The sequence below is a fragment of the Octopus bimaculoides genome, chromosome 2 (assembly GCF_046866305.1).
Source record: "Octopus bimaculoides isolate indiv1 chromosome 2, ASM4686630v1, whole genome shotgun sequence".
Classification (NCBI taxonomy): domain Eukaryota; kingdom Metazoa; phylum Mollusca; class Cephalopoda; order Octopoda; family Octopodidae; genus Octopus; species Octopus bimaculoides.
The window spans coordinates 105158093-105168889 of NC_142929.1; the positions used below are offsets into that span (position 1 = coordinate 105158093).

The window sequence follows — 10797 nt, forward strand, 5'->3', positions numbered from 1 at the left end:
AATGAGAACTATTTAGTTATCAAGGGAATTCTATGCTTGCAACGACATTCGCATCGGTAACCTTTCTCTACATCATACACAATCATATCCACATGAGATTTCCCTAGATTATCTTCACACACACACACACACACACACACACACACACACACACACACACACACACACACACACACACACACATATACACACACACACACACACACACACACACACACACACACACACACCACATACAGAGAGAGAGAGAGAGAGAATTTCTTCGTTAATATAGGATGTTGTGAGGTGGAGAAACCAAGTCGAAATACTGACACCAATAAATAAAACATTCCATTAACAACTTTTGTAATCCAATCATTACAAATTCTTTATCCTTACAGCGTTTGTTGTTTTTCACTTTCGTATTTTGTCTTTTTAAAATTTTACTTGCGTTTCTTTACCTTTTTTAGTTGAAATTATTGTTGTTTGCTGTTGTTTCTTACACTACTGCCATCCTGCCACCCCCTCGTTTACGATAGCTGATATGGCGATCCGCACCTAGCGCCACCTACACAGCATGGTAAGTGTAATATCCCATCCGTTAACCACTCAAGCTACGTGGAGGCCCTAGAAAGTCAAACAATGTGACAATGAGACTTTCTAACTTATTAATCACATTTTTATCATAACAACTATCAGCCTTCTCAGTTTCATTTTGTATCCTGTGGCTTTTGTTTGTATTCAACAAGTCTCGCCTAAAAATATTAGATATATTTCTCCAGTTTCTCGACACGGTATATTTTTGTTTTGTTTTACACATACGTAGTTTTCATATTGACAATGTTATTGCAACAGCTGTTTTTGTTGTTATCGTTGTTATTGCACAGTTTGAACACAACAAATTATGTGATTGTTCACCTGTCTTAATGTCAATAGAATAAAATATACCTGCTAACTTCAACAGACATGCTGTCTCACGAAATGATAAGAAATAAAGACAAAATTACACATCCCGCTATTTGGTAAGAATATCACTGTTAATTTACAGACATCAGAGACTTACCATTTTTATAGATGTATACATACTTAGGAAGTGGATATAAATAATTGCTGACAACTAAAATAAGAAAGAAAGAATTAATCATGTATTGTTTGGTACATAAACGTGGTGAATGCAAATAATGTATCAATGCCAGATTCACAGATAAAATATTTCAGATTCGCATTTCATTATTTCTTCTATCTGGCATATTCGTGGACGGCGCTGATTCATTATTTTCTTACTTACATAGCAGCAACAAAACTAAAGAATATAGAACTCACTGGTTATGAAATAATGGGCCAATCTAACACTAACGAATTGGTTGGTTGATTTAGTATATTTTGGAAATTCATCAACGTTATAACTATTGATTCTATATCAGCTGAAGTTAACAAGTCTAATCACCGGTAGTTGATGATCGCTGAATACAATATCCTACCATGTTTTCAAGTCAAAGAAAAGAAACAGCTCTTCTTCTAATACATTTTCCCTGGAGTTGCTACTTTTCAAGGGACCTATTATAATGAAATTGCTCACTACAATGAGGTTGGCAGGTGCCTGCTGTAGATGAACTACCTGTTATAATGAGGTTAACGAGGACCTATGTAGATATCATATATGTTCTCCCTACTTTAGGAATGTGTGTGCGCGCGGTTGATGTCTGAATGTGTAACGTGTATGTGTGGTCGAATATACGTGTATGTTGACGCTTGCTCATCTGTATGTGAGACAGCGTGCATGTATATGCATGGCTAAGTTCATGTATATATTTGAATGTGTGTGTGTGTGTGTGTGTATTAATATTTAGTTGTCTGTATGTGTGACATTGTGTACGTGTATGTGTGGTTGAGCATATGTAAGTACCTACAAGAATGCGTCTCTGTTTCACATATTACCTTAATTTCAGCAACATCTATCATTGAAGCAAAGAACACCTTGCAACATATACAAGTGTATAATTAGGAAATCGTAATCTATTGTGAAGAGCCAAGAACCTGTGACTATCTTATCTCTTTGTTTAAGGACAGATGAGGGCTATGTACTTAGAAGCTACCGACTAGACCTTTCTCACTAATCACTCTGCTTTGTCTTGTCTTCTCCAGGCAGTTCATTGATAAGATGAAGAGAAACAGACCGACCGTATGACAAACATGTAATTGAGTGTGAGAGGGGGAGGAGAGGGAAGGAAGAAGACGAAAGAGAGAGAGAGGGAGAGAGGTGTGAGGAACAAATAGAAAGGAAAGTCTAAAGAAAACAAGAAATATTGGAGTAAAGAAAAAACTAAATGAATAAAAACGAAAGACGAAAACAATCTGAATAAAAGACGGAAATTATTGTCAAGAAGAGAAAGAAAAAGAAGGAAAAACAGTAAATTAAAGAAGAACAGAAAAGGAAAAACCGACAGAAGAGAAAATGGTGATTTCTTACATAGAAATGAAGCCATTTCGCGAAGATGAGGGTTATTTGTAGTCGATACAATTGCGAAAACCTATATTACCGGTACATTTTATCGTGGAAGGGATATGAAGTTGAAATTAATAGAAATAGATCCAGCTTCTGGACAGAAGTACATACATACATACATACATACATACATACATGCATACAAATGCTGTAATAAAATAATGACTTCTGAAATAGGTATAATGCACTGCATTTCTGGAAGGGAATCACTGTCAATAGTACATGAGAGATACTTATTTTACAGATCATGGAAAGACGAAATGCAGTATTTGAACCCAGAAGGGAAAGTCCATTGCAACAAATACAGTCATTTTTTTATAAGTTCTCTCGGCCTGAATATAATTTAATTTTGATGTTTTTATTGTTTTGTGACAGAAATCTGATTTAACCCGAAGATTTGAGCCCTTGCTTGTAAATAAACGGCTTTTTAACCACATTGGTTATTTTGTTTCAATACATTTTGGCAAAGGGGGTAAATTAACTGCAGATTTAGCCTTTCACTGCATTTAATTCCCACCCTTGGGTATCTTTAGTCACCAAAATGGAGATAATTGATATTTCCAAGTGGTTCGCTTGAAAATTATGGTGATCTTTCCACATGAAACCGTTGGTTGCCTTGTTAACCCACAAATAAAGAATATTTATCCACCAAATGCGGTGTGGAGGACACGAACTCATTGTTCGATTCAAGAGTGTACATACATACATACATACATTTGGGGTCCCGGACAGAGAGTGCAAATTCTTAATTCATATGCTACAAATGATCACGGTATCTGGGATTATAAAAATCTGAAAGACCTTCTTAAGATTTAAAGTAAGATTGTCAAAACAAGACACTTTCTTTCACAACCTAACTACCAAGCAGGTGGCTGGTCGAAATTTACTCTAAAATTAAAAAAAGAAATTGAACATATATACACATGTGAATAAATTTTTATATGTGTATACATACATACATAATACATGCATACATATGTATGTATGTATGTATGTATGTATGTATGTATGAATGTGTACACACACACACACACACACACACACAAACACACACACACACACACACACACACACACACACACACACATATATATATATATATATATATATATATATATATATATATATATACATACATATATATACACATATATATGTACACATGACGAAGGGAAATAGCCCTGAAACTCGAGTCACCTTTATATATTTATATTTATATTTATATATTTGATCCTTTATATTGAACACTCAATATTTCATCTACATTCAATACTTTATTTCATGGTGCCATCCATTTTTATTTTATTTTATATTATATATTGTATATTATATTATATATTGTATATTCCATATTCTATACCCCACATTGGTTCTGCAGGAATATAAATAAAACATAAAAAACAGACAGTGTTGGAACTCTTTTAAACAAAATAATATATTCCTCTATACACAATCATACAAAAAACCCCACCTTTTTTGTATTTATTTTTACTCGCATATATATATATATATATATATATATATATATATATATATGTATATGTATATATAAAACATATGTGTGTGTATGCGTGTGTGTGTGTATTATGTATAAATAATATATAATGTTCTCTTTTATTTTAGGATGGCAGGATGATATTTCACGGATAATTTAGCTATTATTTCGATCGCCCTTAACCATAATAATATATCAATCATACTTGTCAACGCCAAATGGGCACTTTTGAATTTCGTAATGTTCATTCGTGACTACAAGAGAGAAATAATAAATGGCCACGAAGGTACGTATAAATGTACAGTGGGGGCCTATTCATTTAATGTTTTCAATGGTGTTTGAGGTTGAATCACGCCTGTAAATTATCGCTTTTTAATACAATGTAATGTGAATAAGGAAAATAATACAATGTATCAGATAACTTGACTTAAATCAAGATATATTTAGATATGAGAAACAATATCTATTGTATGTGCGTGTGTTTGTGTGCTTATGTGTGTATATACATACATGCATATATGTATATATGTATGTGCGTATGTATATTATATAATTATATATATCAATCAATCGATCAATCAATCAATCAATCACTCAATCAATCAATCAATCTATCTATCTATCTATCTATCTATCTATCTATCTATCTATCTATCTATCTATCTCTATGGACAAACGGTAGACGTGTCGGCTCCGTAAGTTTTGCCTTTTTCATGTTTTAAAAAGTTTGTTTGTAAAGTTTATTTTATATAGAAAGTTGTATAACAACTTATAGACTCTCTGGAGCAAGTTTTTTGCAACGGAAATCTGCCCTGTGTGGCACATTTCCAGGATTTAAAAATCAATTTCGGCTTTCTAGCCATTTTTTTTGAGACGATGGCGTCTTGTAGCCGTGAAAAGTTTCGTGAAACGAACGCTGAATTTTGCAGTATTTCGTTCGAAAAAGAATTTCCTAGTCTTCCTTCCTCACAGTTAAACGAGAGAATGGAGAAAAAGAAAAACTCTGCTGCTACAGCAGTCTTGCCTGCCACCTTCACCAGTGAAAACAACAACAACAACAACAACAACAACAACAACAACAACAACAACAACAACAACAACAACAACAGCAACAACAAGGACACAAATGTCCTTGCTAACAAAACCACTGTCCTCACCACTGATACCACCACTACCGCCACCACCACCACAACAAACACGAACTTTGCCGAGGCTTTGAAGCCCAGAAAAAGAATTTTGAATATATCGAAAGAGAAATTACTCGCATGCAAAAGCATACTAAGTAAAAAGGACGTTACAGTCCATCTTCAAACACCTGCGGACTTTAAAATAAACATAGATAAAAAAACTATCATCTACAGAACCATTAATTTAAAGACAAAGATACTGGAAAAATTCACTCAAGAAAAGGCTGAGAGGTGCTTAAAGCCACTTTGGTCTTATAAAACTTACATAACAAGAGGAATGAAATTCGGAACAATAGAGGTAAGACTCGACAGCGAGCAGCGAGCCAAGGACCTCTCCACTAAGTCATTACAACATGAGAACCTACTCATGATCCCTACGTACTTTGGTCGTAGGGTTACGAAAATAAAGATTTCGAATGTGCCTCCTGAAATTGAGGAAGAATGGCTCGTATCTGCCATATGTCTCGGCATAGAGGAGGAAATAAACATATTAGAAGCATCTGCCGTGTACAATGAAAACTGGATTGGCCAGGAATTTCAACTCCTGGTACAAGTTGATCCAGCAAACTACGAGAAAATTTCACATAGAATCCAATTAACTGAGGATTCAAGTTTTCATGTTTTCGTCGAAGGCAGAAGGCCAGTTTGCTACGTTTGTAGTAGCAAAACTCACCTTCAAAACACATGCCCAGTAGCCCAGAAGCAAAGGCAACAACAACGTCAACAATACCAAGAAAAACAACAACAACAACAACAACAACAACCACAAGAAAACCAAAAGCACAAGAAAAAACAGCATTACTGCCTACACCGCCATATGCACAACTGGTCAAGCAGCTGTACAACGAAATGGAGAATCGTCAGCAGCCAGCAACCCAGCCGAACCAAACAACAACACCACCAGTACCACCAAGAACAGAATCAGCACCATCACCACCACCACCACCACCAACAACAACCCCACAAGAAGAAGGGAACACGAAAAAGACTCCCACCCCACCCCCAAAAACCCAAACATCACATCCCAACTGTCACGAAACAGCACCAACACCACCAACAACAAAATCAACCCACACAAAAATAGACCCCAACACCCTTCCCCTCCCACCCTCCGATTCCTTCGACATGTCGTCAGATGAAGATGACACAGAGGATTGGCAAGTGGCCACGGGGGGGGGGGGGTTAAGAAGAAAAAGAGGAAAAAAAAGAACGGAAAAACAAACAAACAAAGCGGGGAGGTTTACCAGCCCCGAAACCAACACATCCACAGAAAACAAAAACACCAACACAAACGCACCAACACAGAACCCCACAACAATGTTGACAGCGATAAACACAAACAATCCAGACCTAATGAAATTCATTAGGTCAAACACTAACATAACAGAAAATGACACGAAAACAAGCAATCACCCACGCACAACACCACCACAACACATCAAAATCATACACGTAACACGTAGCACATACAATACACTGAAATCTCTCTACCCGGATACAGTAGGGAGATTCCAGAAATATTCATCTAAAAAACTGTACAAAAACCTTCTGAGAGAAGACTGTGAGGCGAAGAAACAAGAACTTTCGGACAGTAAGTAACTCTCTCTCTCTCCTTTCGTGTGTAAAACACAAATTTTGATAGAATCATGCTCAAAATAGGCAGTATAAATGTACGTGGCTTGGGGTCCCCTTGGAAACAAGGGTACCTCTTAAATGACATCAAGTCACACAATTTGGATATCTTAGCCATTAGTGAGACCAGACTTCATGAACCGCGGGCCCTAAAGTTCATGTTTGGCGGACAGTTTAACATTTATTTTTCTCCTTGTCTGCCGAGGATGGGCGGTAGTGGCACGGCGGTTCTTTTTCGCAAGAGTCTGGATCTCCAAGTAAAGACGATATTTACGGACCCGGAGGGTAGACTGTTGTCCTGGATGTGGACGGCAGCGATGGAGGCGCTTTTCGGTTGCTGGCAGTTTATGTGCCTCCTTTAACAGGTCGGTCGGACTTCTTTCGACGTCTAGAAGTATTCCTGGGAACGTCTCGTCCCTTACTTTTAGTGGGGGATTGGAATGCTACCTTGGACACGCATCTAGACTATGTGGGGAGTGACAAAACTAGAAGGGGATGCAAAGGCCTCAGAGACCTGCTCAGACGCTTCCAGTTGTCTGACGGGCACCGACTCGACCACCCAAATGTGCCAACGTGGACTTGGAGCAACCGCATTGGGTTGTCGAGATCGTATCTAGATAGGATAGTGTGTAGGACAAGAGATAGAGATAGTTTAGGATGTCCACAGTTCCACATAGTCAGCTACACGGATCACAAACTTGTGACGTGTACGCTAGACTTAGATAAGGCACATAGGCAGGGTCCCGGTTACTGGAAACTAAACGCGTCTTTCCCGTCAAGACAGGTTTTCGGAGATCGGATTAGCACGTTAGTAAAGAGGGCTTTGACGGGAGCCATCGTCAACAACAAATGGTGGTTTGCCCTCAAGAGAGCAGTAAGGGCGGAAGCAATAAGGTATAGCAGGGCACTAGCTGTAGAGAGGAACAGAGTAGAGGGGGAGCTAGTGATAAAGTTAGAAGAGGCATTGCGAAGTGGCATCGCATCCGACGTTTTAGCGGCGAGGTTGGCCCTCGACCAACACTTCAATGCTAAACACGAAAGGTGTGCTGTCAGGGCAAGGATGCGTGCTCTGAGGAATGAAGGTGTTGGAGCCGTACGAGAGGCCCGGGTGGCGGAGGCGCAGCGAGGTAACAATGCCACCATCCGGTCTCTGGTAGACGAACAGGGGCGCGAATTGCTCGAGCCAAGCAAGATGTGCGAGGCGTTTCAGCGGCATTTTGCCCGACTGTTCGGGAGGAGTGGCGAGCGAGAAGGCAGGGTGGACTTTAGTGCCTACCTGCACAGCTTGCCACGACTCTCGGCAAGAGAGGCGGAGTGCTGCGAAGGCGTCATCACGGCGGAGGAGGTGAGGGACGCGATGGCGGGTTGCTCGACGGACAAATCTCCGGGTTCGGATGGTCTGCCCTACGAGCTTTACAACTGTATGCCAGACTTGTTTGGAGACGTCTTGGCGGCCGTGTACTGCAACTGGCAGCAGAACGGGAGCATTCCCGGTTTTGTGAGCCGAGGAGCGGTAACGCTGCTGAAGAAAGATCCAAACAAGGGGGACGCCATAGATAACTTTAGGCCCATCACTCTGCTCAATGCAGACTTGAAAATTTTGGCCAAGGTGTTAGCCAAGCGGTTGGCGCTTGTCATCGAGAAACTGGTCGGCACGGAGCAGACGTGCGCCGTGCCGGGCCGGAGCATCCATGACAACCTCCATCTGATGCGCTACATCATAGAGAGGGTAGTTAAGGAACCTGGCATGGGTGGGGCCCTGATCAATTTGGATCAATCCAAAGCTTTCGATAGGGTAGACCATCGATACTTGGAGGCCGTCCTCGAAGCGGCCGGCTTCGGTCCAGTTTTCCGCGGCTGGATGGCTGCCTTGTACACAGGCATCCGTTCGGTTGTTCGCGTCAATGGACGTCTATCGGGACCCTTCGACATTGCACGTTCGGTTCGTCAGGGATGCCCCCTGTCGCCGCTCCTGTACGTATTGACTCTCGAGCCACTGCTGCGGAAGCTGGCGACGCTGAGGGGCATCCCGCGAGAACTGGGGTGCGGGACGAGCGTGTCGGCATACGCGGACGACGTCACCGTCATAGCGTCTAGCCATGAGCACATCGAGCTTGTCGGCGAGACGCTGAAAGACTACGAAGCAGTGACGGGAGCGAAAATCAACCGGGATAAGTCGGTGGGTTTGCTGCTCGGCACCTGGAGAAGCAAGCCCATACCGTCCGGCAGCGCCTCAGTAGTGGGACGCTGGACGGACGGTCCGGTCAAGTTGCTCGGAGTCTGGTTCGGTCCGGACCTGCAAACGGAGAAGAACTGGGACGAGATAACGAGTAGGGTGGCCACTCTCTGCCGGCAATGATCCGAGAGGAAGCTGTCCCTAAAAGGTCGGGCGGAGGTGGTGAATGCGTACATCGCGTCCGTCATCGAATACCGCCTGACCGTCGTGCCTTGTCCCGATCGCGCCATCACCGAAATGGAGCGCATCCTCTTCCGCTTTTTGTGGAAAGGAAGCGTTCCGATGGTGAGGCGATCTGTTTGTTGCCAACACCCGCTAAAAGGAGGGCTGGGCATGCCGTGGTTGATGATGCGCAGACATGCGCTGAGACTGCGACATCTCCGGCTCTACGTAGACGACGGTGAGCAGGTGTGGTCGCCGTTTGTGCGACGCGCTTTCCTGCAGCTCGTCTCCATGACCGAGCTGCAGTCGTGGATCAAAAAGAGGCCGAGGAATGGCGGATGGCACCGTGAGTGTCGCGTTGCTCTGCAACAACTTTGCCGTCCCGGGTCGACCTTGAGCGGCTGCATCACAACGAAGTCATTCTATAGGGGATTAGTGGAGGGCAGGTACGACGACGATCTCGGGGCGAACCTGGGCGTCGACGAGGAATACCTGACCCGCCTGTTCAGGACGACTTTCGGGCCGGGACCTATGGACAACTTCCAGAGATCCCTGGCCTGGCAATGCTACCGAGAAGCGCTACCCGTTCGGGATAAGCTCTATAGACACGGCTCGTGAAATGCGGGGCCGACCTGCCCGAGATGCGGTCAGAGCGATGAAACCGTTCTGCACGCATTCGTGCAGTGTCCAACCATTTCGGAGCTGTGGGCTTATGTCGAACGACTGCTGTCACGTGTGGGACGAGTCGGTTTATCAACCGAGTCTATCGTCAATATCGTCACGCCTCCTTCCTTTAAACGGGAAGGAAAAGCTGTATTTATCGTACTTGTGGCTATGGCGAAAGAATGCATCTGGTGGACGCGTCTGAAAGGATTAGAGACAAACACTTTCCTCTTTGGTCAATCTCTCATCAACTTTTTCAAGTATCACTTGAAAAGGAAGGTGAGAGTAGAGAGGCAAGTGTTGTCTAGCAAATGTTTCGAAAAAAGATGGATACATGTAGCAAGAATGGCACGTATGACCGACGAAGCCACCTTGACCATGATTCTATAAAACGTTTAAAATTTTGTAAACAGAGAGCTACTTACGTTTCTTGCATAAATAAAAGAAATTTTATTTAACAAATTGTGACACTAAGGACCGAGGTTACCGTGGTCTTCTCGTAGGTTTTTCTTTCCACGGATAACCTCTCCATTTATTGGGAATTTTCTGTATTATTTCGTATTTTTTGTAAATACCCCAAACGTTTTGCGATGTTTTTTTTCATCGTTGTCCCCACTTTTGTTTGTTTTTTTTCTGCTTTGTTTTCGCCTGCCCACCCCCCTCGAAAAGAAAAACTCTACATTTGTATTTTGTCCCTTCTATGTTGAGCCCTGTGTGGCTAATAAAAAAACATATCTATCTATCTGTCTCTCTATCTATCTATCTATCTGTCTGTCTTCTGTCTATCTATCTACAAATGTATATATTTATATCCATATGAATATAAATCCATGTATATATGTTTATACATACATATATATTTATGTATATGTATATACATACATATATATATATATATATATACGCACACATACATTTATATACGTATATATAAGTA

The 10797-nt window shown here is 41.5% G+C and overlaps 1 long non-coding RNA gene across 1 annotated transcript in view; it reads left to right on the top strand.

Moving 5' to 3' along the window:
• Positions 1-441: 441 nt before the first annotated feature.
• Positions 442-10797, top strand: part of LOC149137183 (uncharacterized) — a 26300-nt gene continuing 15944 nt past the window's right edge. Inside the window, exons 1-2 of the long non-coding RNA XR_016237944.1 lie at positions 442-559; positions 4109-4266. This is a non-coding gene — a long non-coding RNA (uncharacterized LOC149137183). The remainder of the gene's footprint in view (positions 560-4108; positions 4267-10797) is intronic.